Source organism: Chlorocebus sabaeus, chromosome 10 (genome assembly GCF_047675955.1).
Source record: "Chlorocebus sabaeus isolate Y175 chromosome 10, mChlSab1.0.hap1, whole genome shotgun sequence".
Classification (NCBI taxonomy): domain Eukaryota; kingdom Metazoa; phylum Chordata; class Mammalia; order Primates; family Cercopithecidae; genus Chlorocebus; species Chlorocebus sabaeus.
In genome coordinates, this window is record NC_132913.1 from 54,926,991 (window position 1) to 54,950,684 (window position 23,694).

Genomic DNA, 23,694 nt, shown 5'->3' on the forward strand with positions numbered 1-23,694 from the left:
GATTTACCCATAGGTTACTCTTAAATAAAAGAAGTTTCAGATTGATTTGAATGTTAAAAATAAGAACATATAAATCTTAAAATAAAACATAGAAGTTTAAAAATAAATAATGTTTTGAAAATGGACTGCCTAAGCATATTACCAAAGCAAGAAGTAACAAGTGAAAATAACCTTGGATTAACCACATGAAAATGTAAAACTTTGAGCTACATGACACTTTTTAAAAATTTAAAAAACAATGTATGAATGGATGAAGAAATTGTAGTGTATATGCACAATAGAATATTATTCATCCTTTAAAAAGAAAGGAAATCTTGTCATTTGCCACAACATGGATGAGCCTGGAAGACGTTACATTAAGTAAAACAAACTAGACTTAGAAAGACAAATACTGTATGATCTCGCTTGTATGTAGAACGTGAAAAAATCGTATTCATAGAAACAAAGGGTAGAATGATGGTTACCAAGGGATTGGGGCCTGGTGGAGGGTGAGGAGAGTAGGAATTGGGGAGATATTAGTATATTGGCCAAAGGATACAAAATTTAAGTTAGAAGAAATAAGTTTAGAAGGTCTATTGTGCGTGGTGACGACAGTTAATAATAATGTATTGTATGCTTAAAAATCACTAGAAAAGTAGATTTTAAATGGTCTCACTACTAAAAATAAGTATACGAAGTAATGAATTTGTCAATTCTATTTTGCCATTCCGCAATGTATACATATATCGAAAGATGTTGCATACCATAAATATATACAATTTTTGTCAATGAAACAATAAAAATAAAAATGTGAAAAGCAAACAATAAATGTTAAGATTTAGGACACAATACTAATATCTCTAATAAGAGTAATAATAATAATAACCAGGTCTTATGTAGTGTTTAGCACGTGTCATGCAGTATTCTAAGTGCTTTAATGTGGTAACTCACTTAATCCTCCCATGAGCTCCATGTGGTCAGTACTTTATTATCCTCATTCTACAAGCAACAAAACTGAGGTGTGGAAAGGTTTTTAGTTGCCCAAAGTTAGACAGTTCTAAGTGGTGAAGCCAGAATTTGAACCCAGCACACAGGTAGATTGGCTGTTGAGACTGTGCTATGTGCATTCTGACATATGCCACTCAACATGTATGAGTTATTCATGGTCAGGAAGCTCAAGATAAGCATTCAGTAGAATAACAGAACAAAACAAAAAGCACTTTACAAAGAAAGAAGGAGGGAATACTTTAGTTTATAAATCCTTAGAAAATGTTAAACAGTAATGGTTATCAAATACTGAAAAATAAAAGGAGATTGAATATCTAATATTTCAGAGCAGTAATGATTCAAATGTTTAATAAATCTCCTGAAGAGCGTGGTAATAGGAACTCTTATGTTGATAGATAAGTACATCTCTAGAGGGCAATTTTGCAAACTGTATAAAAATAATTTAAATCACCCATACTTTGACCCAGTAATTACTGCCCTGGGGAAACTATTAAGCAAGGGTATGTATGTGTGTGTGTGTGTGTGTGAGAGCACGTGCACGCAAAAGCGTGCACATCTGTGTCTCTGTAGGAAGAATATATAATAAAATGTATGCCAGGTGCAGTGGCTCACACCTGTAATCCCAGCACTTTCAGAGGCCGAGGTGGATGGATCTCTTGAGGTCAGGAGTTTGAAACCAACCTGGCCAGCATGGTGAAACCCCATCTCTATTAAAAACACAAAAACTAGCTCGGTATGGTGGTGCATGTCTGTAATCCCAGCGCTACTCAGGAGGCTGAGAATCGCTTGAACCCGGGAGACAGAGGTTACAGTGAGCCGAGATCACGCCATTACACTACAGTCTGGGTGACAGAGCAAGACCCTGTCTCAAAAAAATAAATAAATAAATAACAAGAATATATACTGAAATGTTAATGGTAATTCTGGTTGACAGGAATTTTTATTTTTCCCTGTAAACTTTCTTGTATTTTCTGGGGTATTTAAAATTAGGGTGTAATTCTTATAAAATCAGAAAAAAATACAGCTACATTTTTGTTGATAGTACTTTGAATTGATTCAAATCTCCTCTATCTGAAAAGATTATATATTACTTAAAGCTTTGAAGCAGACAATCATGTCAGTTAGGAATACTTTTGGCTGAAAGAAATATAATAACCAAACAATGGTCTATTATAAAATAAAAGTATTTGATTATATCAAGTAACTTGACTTTTGGAAGTAGGCAGTTTCAAGCTTGATCTAGTGGCTATATGCTAGCATTAAGCACCCAGGAATTTTTTGTTTTCCTGTGTCCCACCCTCCGTATGTTGGCTTTTCTCTTTTAAACTTAAAGCGTCATGGTCATAAGATAGCTGCCTAAGCTGTAACGATCACATTCATCATCCACATTAAAAGCAGAAAAAATAATGGAAGTGTTAAGGAGAAATGCTTTCTTCTTGTGAGTTTCCATCTTTTTGTCTGAAAAGAGCATGTTTCATAATTGTTTCATCTCAGCAAACTTCGGCTTATTATAGGCAAAACTCACATATTCACTCTTAAACCTATCAATGGCAAAGAGACCTAATTTGCTTAGAACAATTATGAGTCACCCCCTGGAGCTGGGAGAGGATTCACCTTCATTGTGATTAAGGAATAGCCCATTATTCCACTCCCACCTATACAAAATTAGGGTTCTATTAGAAGTGAAAAGGGGTGTTAGGTAGGCCACAAGCAGTATCTGCCATAGAAACTGAATTTTCTTGTTAATATAGTAAAACAAAACATAAAACCTTTGTAAAACTTTTATTGGAGAAATAGGCTAGCCCACATTTCTAGTTAACTACATTCTTTTATCAGTTCTAATTTGGGAGGTACAGGATCATAGAAATTTAGAACCACAAGGAAAGTTTTAAATCCTTAAAAATCACCCAGCCTAATTCACTTAATTAATTAATGAGGAAAGTGGGGGACATCAAGGTTCTAATCTACTCCACACCACTTGGCTTTAATTAAAGAGCTGGGCCCAACTTCCTGATTTCCTCTTCAATGCAGTGCCTCCCATGGTTTTGCCTCTAGCATATTTGAATCTAGATAATTAAAAGGAATGTTATAATGGGCTTCTCTTCATTTATTGTTTTGTCAGATCTTTTGCTGTTGGATTAAAACTTTTTATTTACCACTTCCTGGCTTTCTCTTCCTTTAGTTCTTGTGTAAATCTGAGTGGAAACCTTCATATTTTACCATGGCAGAAAACAAACCAACAAAAATAAATAGAAGCAAAGGTAGAAAATGCTTTAGAACTTAATTTTCCTTCTTGTTACCTGTCTCTCTATGAAACTCTCTTCCTTGAACCTTTATTTCACTTCCTTACTTGAGATATTAACTCAGTTTTGGATTCTTAACGGCTAATGCTTCAATAATTTCTTCTAATACAAAATTTCTGAGAAACATATTGGACCAGAGAATATTTGTTAAGCTTTTTATTAAATTCAGATTTACAGGAAGATTGCAAAGACAGGACAAAGAATTCCCATGTACATTTCATCCATAGTACTCAACTACTGACATTTTAGCAGGTTTGCTATATTAGATACGTGTATATATAAATTTTTCTGAACCTTTTGAGAGTACAGATATGACATGCCTTTATTCCAGGATACCTCTACATGTATTTCCAAAAACAGAGACATTTTCTTATATAACCACAAAACCATAGTCAAAATAAAAAAGGTAACAGTGCAACATTACTACTCTCTAATCTACAAATCTTAGTCAAATTTCATTAATTACACGACTAATGTTCTTCATAACAAAAAATGTTCTAGTCTAGGTCAATTCAGTATCATATGTTACATTTGGTTTCATGTCTTTTTAACCTCCTGTGCCCACAGCAATTTCTTAGACTTTTGTTGTTTTTGAAGAATACAGTTCATTTATTTTGTATTAATAGAATGTCTCTCAGAGTTAGTCTGTTACTTATGATTAGATTCAAGTTAATATTTTGATGGATATTTCAGAGAAATGGAGTTGTATCCTTCTCAGTACATCAAGAAGAAAATTATATCTTTTTCCTTTCCTGATGATGTTAACATTGATCATTTGATTAAGATTTTTTGCTAGTTTCATGCACTCTAATGTTACCTTTTTTTTCTTTCTAATTAGTAAAGATGTTCTGGGAAAATACTTTGAGACTTTGTAAATGTAATGTTTCTCACCTACCCTACGTACTACTTTTGCCTGAAACAATTATTACTGTGGTAGTTGTCAAATGATTTTCTAATTCCATTATTCCCAATACATTTATTAGTTGGCATTCTTCTGTTAAAAAACATCTTTCTCTTCTCTCTCATTTATTTTATCAGTATGCATTTCTAGATTTTCGTTTTATTCTATAGGTTATACTATTGATGGCTCTCACAAGTACAACTCCAACTCAGAAATATTTTTGGCTCCCCGGTCCTCTCTGCATTGAATACCCTCTTAGCACTTTTACTTTACTCTCTAGCACATATCATAATTTGCAGTTATATATGTGTGTATAATCATTGATAGTCTGTTATAGTCTGTATATATAAATTTATATAATCATTTGTTGCCTATCCCCCAACATACTAGAATTAAACTGCATGGGAACAGGGACTAGGTCTGTTTCATTCATTTGACATCCAGTGGAGTGCCTGACCATAACAGCTACTTTTTTTTTTTTTTTTTGAGAGGGAGTCTCGCTCTGTCGCCTGGGCTGGAGTGCAGTGACCGGATCTCAGCTCACTGCAAGCTCCGCCCCCCGGGTTCACGCCATTCTCCCCACTCAGCCTCCGCAGTAGCTGGGACTACAGACGCCCGCCACTTCGCCCGGCTAGTATTTTTGTATTTTTTAGTAGAGATGGGGTTTCACCGTGTTAGCCAGGATGGTCTCGATCTCCTGACCTCGTGATCGCCCATCTCGGCCTCCCAAAGTGCTGGGATTACAGGCTTGAGCCACTGCGCCCGGCCAATAGCTACTTTTTGAGAGAACACTTCTGTATCTGAATATATTTTTAAAGATATAAACATATATATATATATATAGAGAGAGAGAGAGAGAGAGAGAACATTGTGCAGAAAGAAAATAAAGCATGAAGGCTAACAAACCAAATTAAGAAATAATATTAACTGGTTTCATGATTTTGATAAACTGGCATCTTTGAGATATTTTATGACAATTCTGTCACACATGTTTATATGCAAAGGTCCCAATACAGATGGTTTAAGTCTCACATAAGTAAGTTTTGTTCAGCTTCCAGTTGTCAAGTGTGAGATTTCTGTGTAGTGAAAACTAATTAAATTTTAAAAGCACTATTAATTCATTTAGTCAGTCAGCTAATATTTATTAAGGCACTGCAGTGGCCAGATATGATGTTAGGAATAGATATGCACTGGTAATCAAAAAGGAACTATTTTCACAGAACTTACAGTTTAGTAAGGATGATAAACATTAAACAAACAAATACCTAACTATTAATCACATTAAGCTATTTAAAAAGCTCAAAGAGGATCTTATGAAGGATATTAACAAGAGGGATCAACTTTAAAGTGAATCGTTAGGAAAATCATGTCTGCAAAGAGTATACTATGTTAGCTGAGATCTGATGGACAAGGAGGAACCAACGATGTGAGGAGTGTGTGTGCAGTATTTGTTACATGTGTGTAGGAGAGAAAGAGGAGAAGGGCATTGCAGTGTGTAAGTAAAAATGTAAAAAAGTATCTGAGAGACTGCAGGCAGGGAAAACTTGGGATGTCCATAGAATTGCTAAATAGCTCATGGCTAACCCATAAATACAATGAGAAGGTAACTAGAATTGATAAATAGCCCATGTGGCTAACCCATAGTATACAAGAGAAAGTAACTAGAGAACAGGCAGAGGGAGGGGGCTGGAGTCAAGTTATACAGATCTTCGTATGCTGTCTTAAGAATTTGGGATTGTATTTTTTTCTTAGCAAAATACAAAATCATTAGTGATTTTAAGCAGAGGCATCATAGGATTGAAAGTACAGTCAATTCTCAGTATTTGCAAATTTTATATTTGTAATTTTAAATTTGCAAATTTTATATTTGCAAATTCACCTACTTACTAAGATTTATTTGTAACCCCAAAATATGCCCACAACTTGTGGCACTTTCATAGACACTTTCACTGTCACAGAGCAGTGAAAAATTTGAGCCACCCAATCAATGCACACATTCCCAGCAGAGACCTAACAAGGTAATGCCCTGTCTTCCTGCTTCAGCTCTCATACTGTAAACAAATGTCCTTTTTATGGACCATTTAGTGCCATGTTTTCAAAACTTTTAGTTAGATGTGGGCTTAATTCATTTATTCTTTTGACATATATTTAATAGGCTTTCAATGGCTGTTAAATCATTATCTGTCAGAAAATGTCTTATTCACCAACTTGTAATATTAATACTGATCAGCCTATAAATGCAAATTTATTAACCTTATCATCATCCAGAGAGCCTCAAAAAGATATTCCCCTCCCACCACCATCAAACTGAAGGATACTTTCTTTCATTTTCATAGTAGAGAGTTTAGTGTATTAAAATACTTAATGCTAGCTGCAATTGGGATATTTATGAAGTTCCCATCTTTAATATTTTTCAGTTCTGTTTTTTTTTGTTTGTTTTGTTTTGTTTTGTTTGTTTGTTTGTTTGTTTGTTTTGACGCAGGGTCTCATGTTGTCACCCAGGCTGGAGTGCAGTGGTATAATTATGGCTCACTGCAGCTTTGACCTCTTGGGCTCAAGCAGTGCTCCCACCTCAGCCTCTTGAGGAGCTAGAACTACAGGCACTCACCACCACATCTGGCTTATATATTTATTTGTAGAGACAGGGTCTCCATATGTTGCCCAGGCTGGTCTCGGACTCCTGAATTCTAGTGATCCTTCCACCTCAGACTCCCAAAGTACTGGAATTACAGACGTGAGCCACCTTGCCTGGCCAATGAGTTATTTTCAATCAATTTAATTAAAATGTTATTACTTTATCAGAGGGATTTTTAAGAAGAAATTAGTCATTGATGAACCTTTCTGCCACTAATTATAAGACTTCTTTTCACTTCAAAGGAACTCCAAGAGCTTTCTGTTATAAAGATTAAGCAATTGAGGCAAAACATATTACTTTAGCAAAGAACTTTCTTTAGAAGTTGATATGGTTCGGCTGTGTCCCCACTCAAATCTCATCTTGAATTGTAGTTCCCATAATCCCCACATGTTCATGGGAGGGACCCAGTAGAAGGTAATTGAATCATGGGGGTGGTTACCCCCATGCTGCTGTTCTCATGATAGTCAGTGAGTTCTCACAAGTTCTGATGGTTTTATAAGGTACTCTTCTCCCTTTGCTTGGCACTTCTAACTGCTGCTGCCTTGTGAAGAAGGATGTGTTTGCTTCCCCTTCCACCATGATTGTATGTTTCCTGAAGCCTTCCCAGCCATGCAGAACTGAGAGTCAATTAAACCACTTTCCTTTATAAATGACCCGGTCTTGGGTCTGTCTTTATTAGCAGCATGAGAACAGGCTAATACAGAAGTATATACATCAGCAGAGACATACATAAACATATTCTATCACACACATTCATTACCTGCTCAAATTGTTACCCTTTTCTTCTTAGCAGTAGTTCAGTATTGTTCACATAATCTCCTCCACATGTCCATGTTCTTGGGAAAGACAATTGTATCACCAGCCCCAGAAGTTTGGAAATTGAACCACTTTAGCCAGTGATGATCATTTCATCCCCTCTGCTAGGGATTGACTTGGGGAAAGCCATGTGATCCAACTCTGGCCAGAGAACCTTGAGTCTGTTGTGATAACTTCTGAGAAAGATTTTCCAGATGAAAAGAGACATGTGGAAAAAAATACGTCTCTGAATGTGGAGTTCAGTGAGCCAGCGGTGCCAGGAGATGTCGAAGCCATCTTGCAGCTATAGCAGTTTAAGCATGAGGATAAAAGGCCATGCCCTGAGGAAATATATTAAAAATCAAAGTATATATTGCCACCTTCTAACGCCCGAATTAACCAACCTACAGAGGAAATTGTATCTGCAGCTTATTGTTTTTAGCATTTAAGATATTTTGGGTTGAGTCTTCTGTAACTTGGAATCATAAGCATTTTAATATGAACCACCATTAAGAAGTTTATTATTTCATACTTCATCATTTGTAAGATACACATATTTGTACATTTTAATATCTCTAAAAAGGAAATGCATCTTACAATTGATGGCACCTCAGCTTCGATGAACTAAAAAATTATTTCTATGATAATATTTTAATATTCAACATTGAAATATGCAAAAGCATTATGTTAAGCAAAGGTATCCTGATGACATTCTAAGGTATCTAGTCATTGGTAAAACTTAGGGCAGTCATTATTAATCTGACACAAAATGAGATAATGCATCACCCATTTTATTAGTTACCAAAATGACTATAGAGTGTGAATTGTAATCATGGACTCAAGATGAACCAGTCAAGATTATAAAATCTTTTGATTCTCCTCAAACATATTGTTGTATATAGTTAACATTCTTTCTGCTAGGGAAAAAAAAAGGTATTTGCTTTGAAAACACAGTCATATCAAAACCACAATGAGATACCGTCTCATGCCAGTAAGAATGGTGATCATTAAAAAGTCAGGAAACAACAGATGCTGGAGAGGATATGGAGAAATAGGAACACTTTTACACTGTTGGCAGGAGTTGTAAATTAGTTCAACCATTGTGGAAGAGTATAGATATTCCTTAAGGATTTAGAACCAGAAATACCATTTGATCCAGCAATCCCATTACTGGGTATATACCCAAAGGATTATAAATAATTCTACTATAAAGACATATGCACACATATGTTTATTTGAGGCACACACTTAGAACCAACCCAAATGCCCATCAATGATAGACTGGATAAAGAAAATGTGGCACATATATACCATGGAATACTATGCAGTCATAAAAATGGATGAGTTTATGTCCTTTGCAGGGACATGGATGAAGCTGGAAACCATCATTCTTAGCAAACACAAAAACAGAAAACCAAACACCGCATGTTCTCACCCATAAGTGGGAGTTGAACAGTGAGAACACATGGACACAGGGAGGGAAACATGACACACCAGGGCTTGGTGGGGGGCAAGAGGAGGGACAGCATTAGGAGAAATACCTAATGTAGATGACCGGTTGATGGGTGCAGCAAACCACCATGGCACGTGTATACCTATGTAACAAACCTGCACATTCTGCGCATGTATCCCAGAACTTAAAGTATAATCATTAACAAAGAAAAATACATAGTCATTTCTGACTAATTGAACATAAATTCAATTGAATGCCAACTGTGAATATTGTGTAGCAAGATGTTTTCACTGGACTTAAGGGATGTATTTAATATATGAACTCAACATTTTAGGCAGGATAAAAATGCAGACAAGTAACTATAACACATGGCCGTGTTTTAGTCATGGTATTAACTGCTACCAGAACACCAGTGAAGTAAAAATGGATACTTTTCTGGGGTATTGGAAAGTCTTAAAGGAGAGAAATCATCTGATCTGATCTTAGTTTTGAAGGGTGCATATAATTTAGACAAGTCAAGATCCAATGGGCTAAGAATATTCCGAACAAAATAATAGAATCTTCAATGGCCAGAGTGTTTTCCAGAAACAGGCCTTAAACTAAGATGTTAAAAATGTTAAAATAATGGGAAATAAAGTTGACAGGTAAGCAAGTTCAGATGCATTTTCACCGCCAAGTTCTTTCTCTCAGATTTTCTGGAAAGACATGTTGATGAAATTCTAATCTTTGACGCCTGAAGATTGAAATCCCTCATAAGCAAGAACTGACCTTCAACTTTCTTTAATAGGCACCCTTACAGTTTTCCAAAGTAACTTAGGACAGCGTGGTGAAGAACAGGAAAGGAAATTGTAACTAAACACTCATAGGAACTTCAGTTAAAATGAAACTCGGAACAGTTCACGTATTTTATATGCCAGCACTGTGCTAAGCGTTTTACATATTTTAGCTAACGTTCAAAGCAACTTTGTAACATAGACATGAACGTTTTATTTGTGAGAAAGCTGAGTTTAAGTACCTTGCCCAAGGTCAAACAACTAGTTAACTAGAGCTAGAATTTTACTACAGTCTAACTCCCAAATTTAAATTTATATCCACTATATTTTATGACTACCTATCACTTTTCAAGTACAGATTTAAATAGGTGGAATTAGCTCTTTGGTTTGCCATGCTGAAAGGGGGGATTTAGAGGCATTATTTTCTTGTAGTTTATTTGTTCTTTTTGCAAAGTTCTTTCTGTTTTAGAATGTTATTTGCATCAAACCATATGAAGAATGTTCATGAAGAGCATCCAGTATTTATAACTAGGAAATAACCTATAATTACCTACTTTATGGAAAAAATTACTGAATAGCTGTATAAAGATTGGTCAATCCTAACTGATCAACTAGCTAGTGATTTTCTATCAGCCTAAAGTATTTACCATTCCCTTGGGCCAAATTTCATTCCATAAAGAATAGAGGGCTAGGCCTAATTGGAGAATAAATCTCAGGCATGCATCATGAGAAATATAGATTTTTTTTATTTTCTACAAATAACTTGTCATGGAGGTGCCTTGAACTTCAGGGAAAAAAAATTGGAGTTCTACAGACTAAAGTGCAGGTAAATTGGAAAAGTATAAACCCTTCCCTCTTTTTCTTTCAAACAATTTAAAATCCAAGTCATGTGCTTTTTGATTTTTTAAAAAATATAGACCAGTCTGCAACTCCAAATGCCACAAAATGCCATAGAAATAAAAATGGATGGCTAACCTTTGAGGAAGTACTAACCTGGCAACAATCATTCTGACCTTCACCAGTTCAATACTTTTATAACAGCTTTGTCATTCCTTTATTTGGAGTGCTTTTAAATATTATGTAATGGGCTAAAAAATTTTTCTTGACCAAGCAGTATTTAATGGAGCAACACAAAACAGGTATGTGTTCCTATGATTATTTGATTAGTGTAAATAAAAATTTTGAAAAGGCCAACTGTCAGAAGAAGAAATTGGATATAAAACACTAAGCCAAATCAACCCACACCCTGATATTTATTTTCACATTCAGAAGGGAAAATCCACTAATACCCGATTATTTATTTTCCATGTCAAAGGAGAGCTTTAGACTCATGTTATAATTAACTGTATGGCATGATTCATTGCAAACTATAGTTTCTCTGCAATTTACTTGTAATTAATTTTCTTCTTTTTGATCTTTGGAAACTGCCATTTGTTTCCTTCCCCGCCCCCTTTTAATTTATGTAATGATTGTCCATTGACTGCAGAATTATATTTGGGTGTGGCACATTAAAATGAGGCTGTAGTAATGTGTGTAGAGATACTTGTAATGTCTGCTTTCTACTTGAAGCTAATTCATATAAATTAGAAACCATCCTAGATGACAGAAGAATCAACGACTAGACTCACCTAGACTATAACCTAAGCCACAGCAATGTTTACTGAAAACTCCAAAACAATTTCACTTTGAAGGGAACAATTTTCAGCTCAACTGAAAGTACAGCAAAGGAGTTAGGAAAAAGAAAAAGATAAGGTGATTTGAAAAGAAACATGAAGTTGGTCATGAGCAGAATAAAAACTATTTAAGTAAGTACCATATTTATTTTTTGGTGTTAAAGTGACAGTGGACCTTAGCCATATCAAGATTTTTTACATTTTAAATTAAATAATACATTTATAAATAATAAAATAATACTGAAATCTCTAATTCTAATCCAAACCTACATACATATTCTCTGCCTTTCTCCATTAAATATGTGTATCTTCTTTATCTCACAGTAATAAGCTTTGTACTCAACAATATCAATGTATTTACTCATTTGTCCCGTCCTGCAATATAGGACAATAAACCTACCAAGTAAAAATCAAGATTGCTTTATGATTCCATGTCAAGAATTTGGATGTCTGGATAATGTATTTTGAGGCTGAAAATGTTGCCAAACAGGCAGATTTCATCAGAAATAGATCTGGAGAGAACATACAGTTCTTTTTAGTTCCTGATTCATTCTCTTATCCAGAGACCCAGAAAAAAACCAAAACAGGGAAATATATTTTTCCCTCTTAGTGGTTTTGGATTGTTTGCTATTTTTCTGTTAATATCAATTTAATAAGGAAAGTTAAAAATGGAAAAAATGTAATATAGTTATTTATTCCTATGTCTCTTTACATGTAGTATTAAATATTCTGTGAGATGCTAATAGGAAAATTTCACAACCAAATACATATAGTAAATATTCAATTAAGCATCTTTATAGTCACAGCAGAGATTCTTGGGGTTCTTAACATATTAACATGCTAATAAGGTGAGGGAGAGAGAAGAAAGGGGTGCAAAGTCTCTTGATCCTAAAACCCTTCACTTGGGTAGTTTTCTTTGAAACACAAAGCAATTATCACAGTGTATGTTTTCACATTTACACAGTGATTTCATTAATATCTGCCTAGACGAATGCTCCAGTTAGGCAAGGGCTATGTGTATTTTTTCTCCTCATTTTATTTCCAGTGCCCAGCATAGTGCACTTTGGTCTAAATACAGTTTGGGGTCACTGGGGCTCAGGTCTCCATAATTCAAGTTTATCTAATCTATAATGTGTGTGTGTATGTGTGTGTGTCAGTTTTTATTCTAATGTTTGCTTTTAAAAATATATTGTCCTGTGAATTTTAACAGACCTATACAGCTGTGTAGGCATCACCACAATCAAGATGTTGAATATTTCCATTACAGTGAAAAGTTTTCTTATGCTCCTTTATAATTAGTCCCACCTCTCCCCTTTGTCCCCTCCAGACAATCAACTGATAACTGATTTCTGTCTCTATCAGTTTGCCTTTTCTGGAATGACATATAAATTGACTCATATAATATATAACTTTTTGAGTCTGGCATCTTTGTTCTAGCATTATTCATTTGAGATTCATCCACATTGCTGCATGTCTCTGGAGGTTCTTCCTTTTTATTGCTAGTAGTATGCCATTGTATGAATGTACCACGATTTGTTTTTCCCTTTTCTACTTGATGACATTTGAAATGTTTCGAGATTTTTGCAATAAGGAATAAAGCTGCTATAAATATTTGTGTACAGGTTTTATGTGAACTTATATCTTTTTTTCTTTTGGATAAATACCTGGGAGTGGAACAACTGGGTCATATGAGAAGTATATGCTAAATTTTTAAAATGTTAAATTACCAAACCATTTTCTGATGTGGCTGTACCCATTTGTGTTCCTACCAGCCATATGTGAAAGTTCTGGTTGCTCTACATCCTTGCCAGCATTTGCTATTGTCAAACTTTTTAACCCATTATGAGTATTCACATGAATATATGAGACATGCTAATAGGTATGTGGTGGTACCTCATTGTGACTTGAATTTGCATTCCTCTGCTGACTGATAATTTTGAATAACGTTTGATGTGCTTATTTTCTAACTTCCTCAATTATTTAATGAAGTGTTCATTTTACTTTGTTGCCCATTTTTAAAAATTGGATTATTGTTTTATTATTATTGTGATTTGAGAGTTCTTTACATATTCTGGTGAAAAGTCCTTTGTCATATATGTGTTTTGCAAATACTTTCTCTCAGTCTGTGGCTTGTCTCTTCATTTTCTTAACAGTGTACATTGTGTTTTTGACCCCAAACGACTTTTTTAGCCTGTTGTTCCATTGTAAATTGGAGAGAATGAACTAAAACCCTTTACATGGAAGTGACCTTTGTGTATCAGCACACATTATGATTTCACTTTAATTCCATTTAAGGTCTATTAGAGTAAACTTTTAGGAGACAGAGTTGAGATATTTGCTTCTACAGTCATTATTCCTATTTGGAAACTTGGCTTGTAGTACCATTCAATAAAAACTCAGATTGTATATCTGACCTCCACGCAAATCATAGATGGATATGTGGCCAATCTTTTAAGATACAAACTTTGAAGATGAACCTGCTTGGCCTCCAGATTTCACCTTGGTCCACAGCCACCAGCAGAATTTCTGTAGAATGGTAAAAATAAAAGATAAAAGCTAGCAGATTTAATAATTCTCATTTTTAAATCCATTGTCTGAGTATAAATAGTTATAAGAATTCACTCAAATTAACTTGTATCTCTAATATTACTGAACTAGGTAAACATAACAAAAAGTAGAGGGTGGAGGCATAGGCCTGGGGGTAAATTCTCTAAACTTGATGGGACTTTGGTAGCAAGCTGCCAGGCTTCCATCTTCATTGTGTTAACTATAAGCAGTAAAGGGCTATATTTTAATAAAAATATATGTATTCAGTGGAGTGAGATGATATGTCATATCATGAATTTTATAGGTTTCAGATTTATTAGTGTGGGAAATTTTATTTGTTCTGTGGAAGTTACTTGCGTAGGGCACATGGTATAGAAGAAAATGTGCCAGAATCTAGCAATCTAGGTCAAGGTCACTAGTATCTACCATTAATATTTGGAGCCTACCATAAATGGGACATAAGGAAAGTAAAAATAACCTCTCTGAGTTACATTGTATAGCCAACAGAGGATGGATTGGAGCCGAGATATGTAATGATTCCTTAGGCAAAATGGATTTTCAGATATGGTTTTCCAGTAACAATATTGAATATCAGCATACCTAATCAACCAGAAGAGAAAATCAGTCATCTTGTAATGTCTAAGAGATAGATAAATTTTAACAGAGGAGCTTTGGTGTAAAAGTCCCATTGGCAAGGCCAGAACTTTTCTGAACAGGGATGAACTGGACATATTTGGCCTGAAGTTATTAAACTTTGGAATCATTTAAATAATTTTCCCTTGTTTTAATTTTGAGGTCAGCCTATGGGCAGATAATTTATTCATCACATAGAGTTCCAGCGCACACAACTGTTTTATTTCTCATCATGAATTAATAAATATACACTCTATTTTCATACATGAATTAAGTTAACATGAGCTCATCATAAATAAGGTCCTCTATGGATTCATTTTCTTCTGTCACAATTTTATTGCTCTAAATATAATAATACCCTCTGAACCATTGTTTTATTAACATTTTTCTCTAAATTAACTCACCCCTTTTTTAAACTGAGCCTCAGATTAAAGATTAATATCTGAGGTCAGTGAACTAGTTATGTTATTTCCCTAAGATGCATTAGAATAAATTACTACAGAAATAAAAATTTTTCATGCATGGATCAAAAATTACCTTGTATGCCACACTTTGTAAACACTGCTTTATACCTTGGCAGATTTACAAAAGTAATGCCACCCTGTGAGAAACCAGCTGACCTTTCATGGTGACACCAGCTCATTAAGTGCTTTTTGCCTTTGAAAATTATATACTAAATAATTACGTGACTAGCCGTATCACACAATTGGTCTCCCTGGGCATCTTTTTCTTGATATGTAAAATTAAGTGTTTTCCAACTCTAAATGCTATGACACTAGACAAAACTACATGTGACATACGTAGAAAGAACAGGGAAGAGAACACAGACAATATTTGACCTTAGAGAATTGAATTGACCTCTCTAACCTCCATATTCTTGTCAGTAAAATAGGTGTACTAGTATAATTAGTATCTCTGGATTGTTGTAAGGATTAAATGAGATTAGATATGCAAAATACACTTACCGCAATGCATGAAATATAGGCATATTGGTTAGTTATGCAGAAGATGAGGGAGTAGAGGAACAAGTTAAACGACATCCTGAGGAAACAACCAAACAGGGTTGATCTCTTCATAAAGTCAATGTCATCTTTAAAAAATGTATGAAGGAGCTCATTGTTCTGGATTATGAGAGATTTTAAAAACTTGACATACAAATTCAAGATGTGATCATTAATGAAATACAAGTTCTACAGAAATCAGTTGATGACAATTGGGAAATAATTGGATGCATTTTGGTAGTCACTGGGTATTATTAATTATTATTATATTTGATAATTATTATTTTTGTTAGATACAGAAACGGCTATACGAGATGCTGTTCTCAGTTTTAAGCACTAAGTGCTGATGGATTTTGGAGTGAAGTGTCATGATATCTGCAGTTTACATTGAAATTATTCAGGAAAAAAAGCTAGATAGATGATTGAAAGATAAAATCATCAAATAGGGCAAAACATTGATAATTTTTATCAAAATGGGGCATATGGGCGCTATGTACCAAACTTTGTAATTTTCTATACATTCAAAAATTATCATAATACAAACTTTGAAAGAATGATCCAAATGCATTGATTGGGAACAGATTCCAAGAAATACTATAGGACAAATATACCAAAATGCCAAGGAGTGTACAGAATAATCCCATCATGTACAACTTTCTTACTCCTTATTTCTCTCCTTCATTCCTGCGTTCTTTCCTTTTCTTCCTATTTTCAAAGAATGAAAAAGAAACTATCAACCATCATTTATTTTTCAGAAGAGGAACTAGGATTGGGGGTAAAGAAAAGGGGATTTTACTTTTCATTTAACTTTGCTCAATACTATTTGAGTTTTTTTACCATATTCATATATTGCTTTAACTCTTTTTTAATGTTTAAATAAAAGTCACAGCCAAATATTTTTAAGTTAATTATTATAAGCTATTTAGCCAAAATTATTAGTGTTTCTCCAAATGAGACTCTTCCTTTGAATAGGACAAGGCATCGTGTTCTGAAACCAATGATTCTGGGCAGAGTGCCTGCTGAAGACGCTGATTTGACCATAAAGAAAACAAGGGTTTATCAGGATACAAACATCTGGAGAAGAGAAATGTTTGCCACACACACCTGCCATTGATATGAATAGAAGACATATTAAGATACCTGCTCCTTAGATTCTACAATTTGCCTTTTTTAAAAATCTAGATTAATGTTAGAGCTTTCTAAGATTTTTAACTAGCAGGATAACCCAATAGATAAGTATTTTTATCGGGTTTTCTGGTGGAAACTGGAAAACCTGCTAGACAAATTCTAAACAAGGTCTAATACTAATCTGGATTTTAAAAATTTTTTTACTAATCTGGATTCTTAATTAATTAATTAAAGTACAGATTGTTTAAATAGTCCTGTTCACCCTTATAATGTAATTTTAAAATTTTTTACTGGAATATATTTTTCTTAGTTGTCTTAGTTGAATAGTAGTTTTTTAGAGTAGGATAACTACAAATACTAGTTTTCTTTCCTCTCTCTCTCACCTACCTCTCCTTTTCTTTTCTTTCTTTCTTTTTATTTTTATATTTTTTTTACTTAATCTCTATTTTATTATTGATATACTCTAAGTTCTGGGATACATATGCAGAACATGCAGGTTTGTTACATAGGCATGCCCATACCATGCTGGTTTGCTGCACCCATCAACTTGTCTACATTAGGTATTTCTCCTAATGCTATCCCTCCCCTAGCTCCCCACCCACTGACAGGCCCTAGTGTGTGATGTTCCCCTCCCTGTATCCATGTGTTCTCATTGTTCATCTCCCACTTATCAGTGAGAACATGTGGTGTTTGATTTTCTCTTCCTGTGTTAATTTGCTGAGAATGATGGTTTCCAACTTGATCCATGTCCTTGCAAAGGACATGGACTCATCCTTTTTTATGGCTTCATAGTATTCCATGGTATATAGGAACCACATTTTCTTTATCCAGTCTATCATTGATGGGCATTTGGGTTGGTTCCAAGTCTTTGCTATTGTGAATAATGCTACAATAAACATACTTGTGCATGTGCCTTTATAGTAGAATGATTTATAATCCTTAGGTGTATACCCAGTAATGGGATTGCTGAGTCAAACTGTATTTCTAGTTCTAGATCCTTGAGGAATCGCCACACTGTCTTCTTCAACTGATGCACTAATTTACACTCCCATCAACATTGTAAAAGCGTTCCTATTTCTCAACATCCTCTCCAGCATCTGTTGTTTCCTGACTTTTTCATGATTGCCATTCTAACTGGCATGAGACGGTATCTCATTGTGGTTTTGATTTGCATTTATCTAACAACCAGTGAGGATGAGTTTTTATTTTTTTTCATATGTTTGTTGGCTGCATAAATATCTTCTTCTGAGAAGTGTCTGTTTATATCCTTCACCCACTTTTTGAAGGATTCATTTGTTTTTTTCTTGTAAATTTGTTTAAGTTCCTTGTAGATTCTGGACATTAGCTCTTTGTCAGATGGATAGATTGCAAAAATTTTCTCCTGATCTGTAGGTTGCCTGTTCACTCTGACGATAGTTTCTTTTGCTGTGCAGAAGCTCTCTACTTTAATTAGATCCCATTTGTCAATTTTGGCTTTTGTTGCCATTGCTTTTGGTGTTTTAGTCATGAATTCTTTGCCCATGCCTATGTCCTGAATGGTATTGCCTAGGTTTTCTTCTAGGGGTTTTATGGTTTTAGGGCTTATATTTAAGTCTTTAATCCATCTTGAGTTAATTTTTGTATAAGGTGTAAGGAAGGGGTCCAGTTTCAGTTTTCTGCATATGGCTAGCCAGTTTTCCCAACACCATTTATTAAATAGGGAATCCTTTCCCCATTGTTTGAAAGTGATGGAGAGAATGGAACCAAGTTGGAAAACAGTGTTCAGGATATTATCCAGGAGAACTTCCCCAACCTAGCAAGACAGGCCAACATTCAAATTCAGAAAATACAGAGAACACCACAAAGATAAGCCTTGAGAAGAGCAACCCCAAGACACGTAATTGTCAGATTCACTGAGGTTGAAATGAAGGAAAAAATGTTAAGGGCAGCCAGAGAGAAAGGTCGAGTTACCCACAAAGGGAAGCCCATCAGACTAATAGCAGATCTCTCTGCAGAAACACTGCAAGCCAGAAGAGAGTGGGGACCAATATTCAACATTCTTGAAGAAAAGAATTTTCAACCCAGAATTTCATATCCAGCCAAACTAAGCTTCATAAACGGAGGAGAAATAAAATCCTTTACAGACAAGCAAATGATGAGAAATTTTGTCACCACCAGGCCTGCCTTACAAGAGCTCCTGAAGGAAGCACTAAATGTGGAAAGGAAAAATCAGTACCAGCCACTGCAAAAACACACCAAATTGTAAAGACCATTGACACTGTGAAGAAACTGCATGAACTAACAGGCAAAATAACCAGCTAGCATCATAATGACAGGATCAAATTCACACATAACAATATTAACCTTAAATGTAAGTGGGCTAAATGCCCCAAATAAAAGACACAGACTGGCAACTTGGATAAAGAGTCAAGACCCATCAGTGTGCTGTATTCAGGAGACCCATCTCACATACAAAGATACATATAGGCTCAAAATAAAGGAATGGAGGAATATTTGCCAAGCAAATGGAAAGCAAAAACAAACAAACAACAAAAAAACCGAGGAGTTGCAATCCTAGTCTCTCATAAAACAGACTTTAAACCAACAAAGATCAAGAAAGACAAAGAAGGGTATTTACGTAATGGTAAAGGGATCAATGCAACAAGAACAGCTAACTATCCTAAATATATATGCACCCAATACAGGAGCACCCAGATTCATAAAGCAAGTTCTTAGAGACCTACAAAGAGACTTAGACTCCCACACAATAATCACAATAATAGTGGGAGACTTTAATGCCCCACTGTCAATATCAGGCAGATCAACAAGACAGAAAATTAATAAGGGTATTCAGGACTTGAACTCAGCTCTGGACCAAGTGGACCTAATAGACATCTATAGAACTCTCCACCCCAAATCAACAGAATATACATTCTTCTAAGCACCACATCGCAATTATTCTAAAATTGACCACATAATTGCAAGTAAAACGCTCCTCAGCAAATGCAAAAGAAAGGAAATCGTAACAAACAGTCTCTCAGATCACAGTACAATCAAATTTGAACTCAGGATTAAGAAACTCACTCAAAACCACACAACTACATGGAAACTGAACAACCTGCTCCTGAATGACTACTGGGTAAATAACAAAATTAAGGCAGAAATAAATAAGTTCTTTGAAACCAGTGAGAACAAATACACAACATACCAGAATCTCTGGGACACAGCTAAAGCAGTGTTTAGAGGGAAATGTATAAACACTAAATGCCCACAGGAGAAAGCAGGAAAGATCTAAAATCAACACCCTAACATCACAATTAAAAGAACTAGAGAAGCAAGAGAAAACAAATTCAAAAGCTAGCAGAAGGCAAGAAATAACTAAGATCAGATCAGAACTGAAGGAGGTAGAGACATGAAAAACCCTTCAAAAAACTGACGAATCCAGGAGCAGGTTTTTTGAAAACATCAATAAAATTGATAGACCACTAGCCAGACTAATAAAGAAGGAAAGAGAGAATACTATAAACACATCTATGCAAGTAAACTAGAAAATCTAGAAGAAATATATAGATTCCTGGACATATACACCCTTCCAAGACTAAACCAGGAAAAAGTCAAATCCCTGAATAGACCAATAACAAGTTCTGAAATTGAGGCAGTACTTAATAGCCTACCAACCAAAAAAAGCCCAGATCCAGATGGATTCACAGCCTAATTCTACCAGAGGTGCAAAGAGGAGCTGGTACCATTCCTTGTGAAACTATTTCAATCAACAGAAAAAGAAGGAATCCTCCCTAACTCATTTTATAAGGCCAGCATCAACCTGATACCAAAACCTGGCAGAGACACAACAAAAAAAGAAAATTTCAGGCCAATGTCCCTGATGAACATCGATGCAAAAATCCTGTATAAAATACTGGCAAACTGAATCCAGCAGCACATCAAAAAGCTTATCCACCACGATCGAATTGGCTTCATCCATGGGATGCAAGGTTGGTTCAACATATGCAAATCGATCAATGTAATCCATCACATAAACAGAACCGATGACAAAAACCACATGATTATCTCAATAGACTCAGAAAAGGCCTTGGATAAAATTCAGCACCCCCTTTATGCTAAAAACTCTCAATAAACTAGGTATTGATGGAATGTATCTCAAAAAATAAGAGCTATTCATGACAAACCCACAGTCAATATCATACTGAATGGGCAAAAGCCAGAAGCATCCCCTTTGAAAACTGGCATAAGACAAGGATGCCCTCTCTCATGACTCCTATTCAAAATAGTATTGGAAGTTCTGGCCAGGGCAATCAGGCAAGAGAAAGAAATAAAGGTATTCAAATAGAAAGAAAGGAAGTCAAATTGTCTCTGTTTGCAGATGATGTGATTTTATATTTTAAAAACCCCATTGTCTCAGCCCAAAATCTCCTTAAGCTGATAAGCAACTTCAGCAAAGTCTCAGGATACAAAATCAATGTGCAAAAATCACAAGCATTCCTATACTCCAATAATAGACAGAGAGCCAAATCATGAGTGAACTCCCATTCACAATTGCTACAAAGAGAATAAAATGCCTAAGAAACTTAAAAGGGATGTGAAGGACCTCTTTAAGGAGAACTACAAGCCACAGCTCACGGAAATAAGAGAGGACACAAATAAATGGAAAAAATGTCATGCTCATGGATAGAAAGAATCAATATTGTGAAAACGGCCATACTGACCAAAGTAATTTATAGATTCAATGCTATCCCTATCAAGCTACCATTGACTTTCTTCACAGAATTAGAAAAAACTACTTTGAATTTCATATGGAACCAAAAGAGTCCATATAGCCAAGACAATCCTAAGCAAAAAGAACAAAGCTGGAGGCATCACGCTACCTGACTTCAAACTATACTACAAGGCTACAGTAACCAAAACAACATGGTACTGGTACCAAAACAGATATAGACCAATAGAACAGAACAGAGGCTTCAGAAGTAATGCCACACATCTACAACCATCTGATCTTTGACAAACCCAACAAAAACCTACCTCACCTTTTCTAAAGAGATTAAAAAGGAAATTGAACTGAACTAAGTAATGAGTAGAGTAAAAGCAACTTTGTCAGCAGCTGAGGAGATTAAGACTCTCAAAGCAATATTAACTTTAATCATCACTGGTTCTTCTCTTACCTGGCAGGAGAGCGTAGCAGGGCAGGAGCAGAGCACCTTCTGATAATGGTGAAATAAAGGGGATTGGTTTACCCCCACCTGGAAATTCGGAAGACCCTTTCTTCACCAAGCTGAAGACATGCTCTGTAAGAAAGTAGGTACTCAGATGCTTCTACACTGTTGGTAGGAGTGTAAATTAGTTCAACCATTGTGGAAGACAGAGTGGCAATTCCTCAAGGATCTATAACTAAAAATACCATTTGACCCAGCAATCCTATGACTGGGTGTATACCCAAAGGATCATAAATCATTCTACTATAAAGACACATGCACACATATGTTTATTGTGCACTGTTCACAATAGCAAAGGCTTAGAACCAACCCAAATGCCCATCAATGATAGACTGGATAAAGAAAATGTGGCACATATACACCATGGAATACTATGCAGCCATAAAAAAGGATGAGTTCATGTCTTTTGCAGGGACATGGATGAAGCTGGAAACCATCATTCTTAGCAAACTATCACAAGAACAGAAAACCAAACACCACATGTTCTCATTCATAAGTGGGAGTTGAACAATGAGAACACACGGACACAGGGAGGGGAACATCAAATACTGGGGCCTGTCAGTGGGTAGGGGGCTATGGGAGGGAAAGCATTAGGAGAAATACCTAATGTAGGTGACGGGTTGATGGGTGCAGCAAACCAACAGGGCATGTGTATACCTATGTAAGAAAACTGGACGTTCTGCACATATATCACAGAACTTAAAGTATAATAATAATAATAAATAGAAGGTAGGTACTCAGTAGTATGCCCCTATGGCTGCTCCCAGCTACCCTGATTAGTTAGTGCCCATTCTATTCCGGTTTGTTAGATATTTTAGCTCTCACCATGTCTGCAGGAATATGTATGGGGAGCAAACTTAGACACCAACTGTTATTCTGAATCAAGACGGATTTCTGTTGCTTTCACTTTGACTTTGTGGTGCACATATATGGTGTTTAAGTGAAATAGAAGGGCTTGAAATCACTCTGCTACTCTTTAGGAGACTAAAACATCATGGGGATTCTTCTGTCACCAATGTTCTGATGACCATAGCACCAGCACCATTATACTAAGGCCCAGAGAAGTCAGATGCCTCTACCTATTTTTTTGTTGATACATAATATTTGTACGTTTATGGGGCACATGTGATATTTTGTTACATGCATAGAACATGTCATGATCAAGTCAGAGTATTTTCAGTATCCATCACCCTCAAGTACTTCTCATTTGTATGTGCTGGGAAGGTTTTAAGTCCTCTTTTCTAGCTATTTTAAAATATACGATACATTGTTGTTAACTGTAGTCACCCTACTCTGCTATTGAACATTAGAATGTATTCCTTCTAACTGTATGCTTGTACTCATTAAGCAACCTCTCTTAATCCCCGCTTCCATCCACACACCCTTTCTAGTATTTGGTTATTATCATTCCACCCTCTGTCTTATATGATCAACTTTTTCAGCTTCCACATACAAGTGAGAACATGCAATATTTGTCTTTTTGGGCCTGGCTTATTTCAGTTAGTATAATGATCATCCATGTTGCTGCAAATGACATGATTCCACTCTTTTTCTTTTCTTTTCTTTTCTTTTCTTTTCTTTTCTTTTCTTTTGGATACCTCCACCATTGATTCATTCCTGGTTTGCTTGCCTCACCTCTCTGAAGTCCCTCCCCATAG

At 35.5% G+C, this 23,694-nt stretch overlaps 1 protein-coding gene and 1 non-coding gene across 7 annotated transcripts in view; one reads left to right on the forward strand and one right to left on the reverse strand.

Annotated features, from left to right (window-relative positions):
* The window catches only part of B3GALT1 (beta-1,3-galactosyltransferase 1), a 554,365-nt gene that overhangs the window by 319,517 nt on the left and 211,154 nt on the right, over positions 1-23,694 (forward strand). The gene's annotated exons all lie outside the window — the stretch shown is intronic.
* On the reverse strand, positions 16,947-17,008 carry LOC119625488 (U7 small nuclear RNA). Its single transcript, XR_005241681.1, has one exon. It is a non-coding gene; the product is annotated as a U7 small nuclear RNA (small nuclear RNA).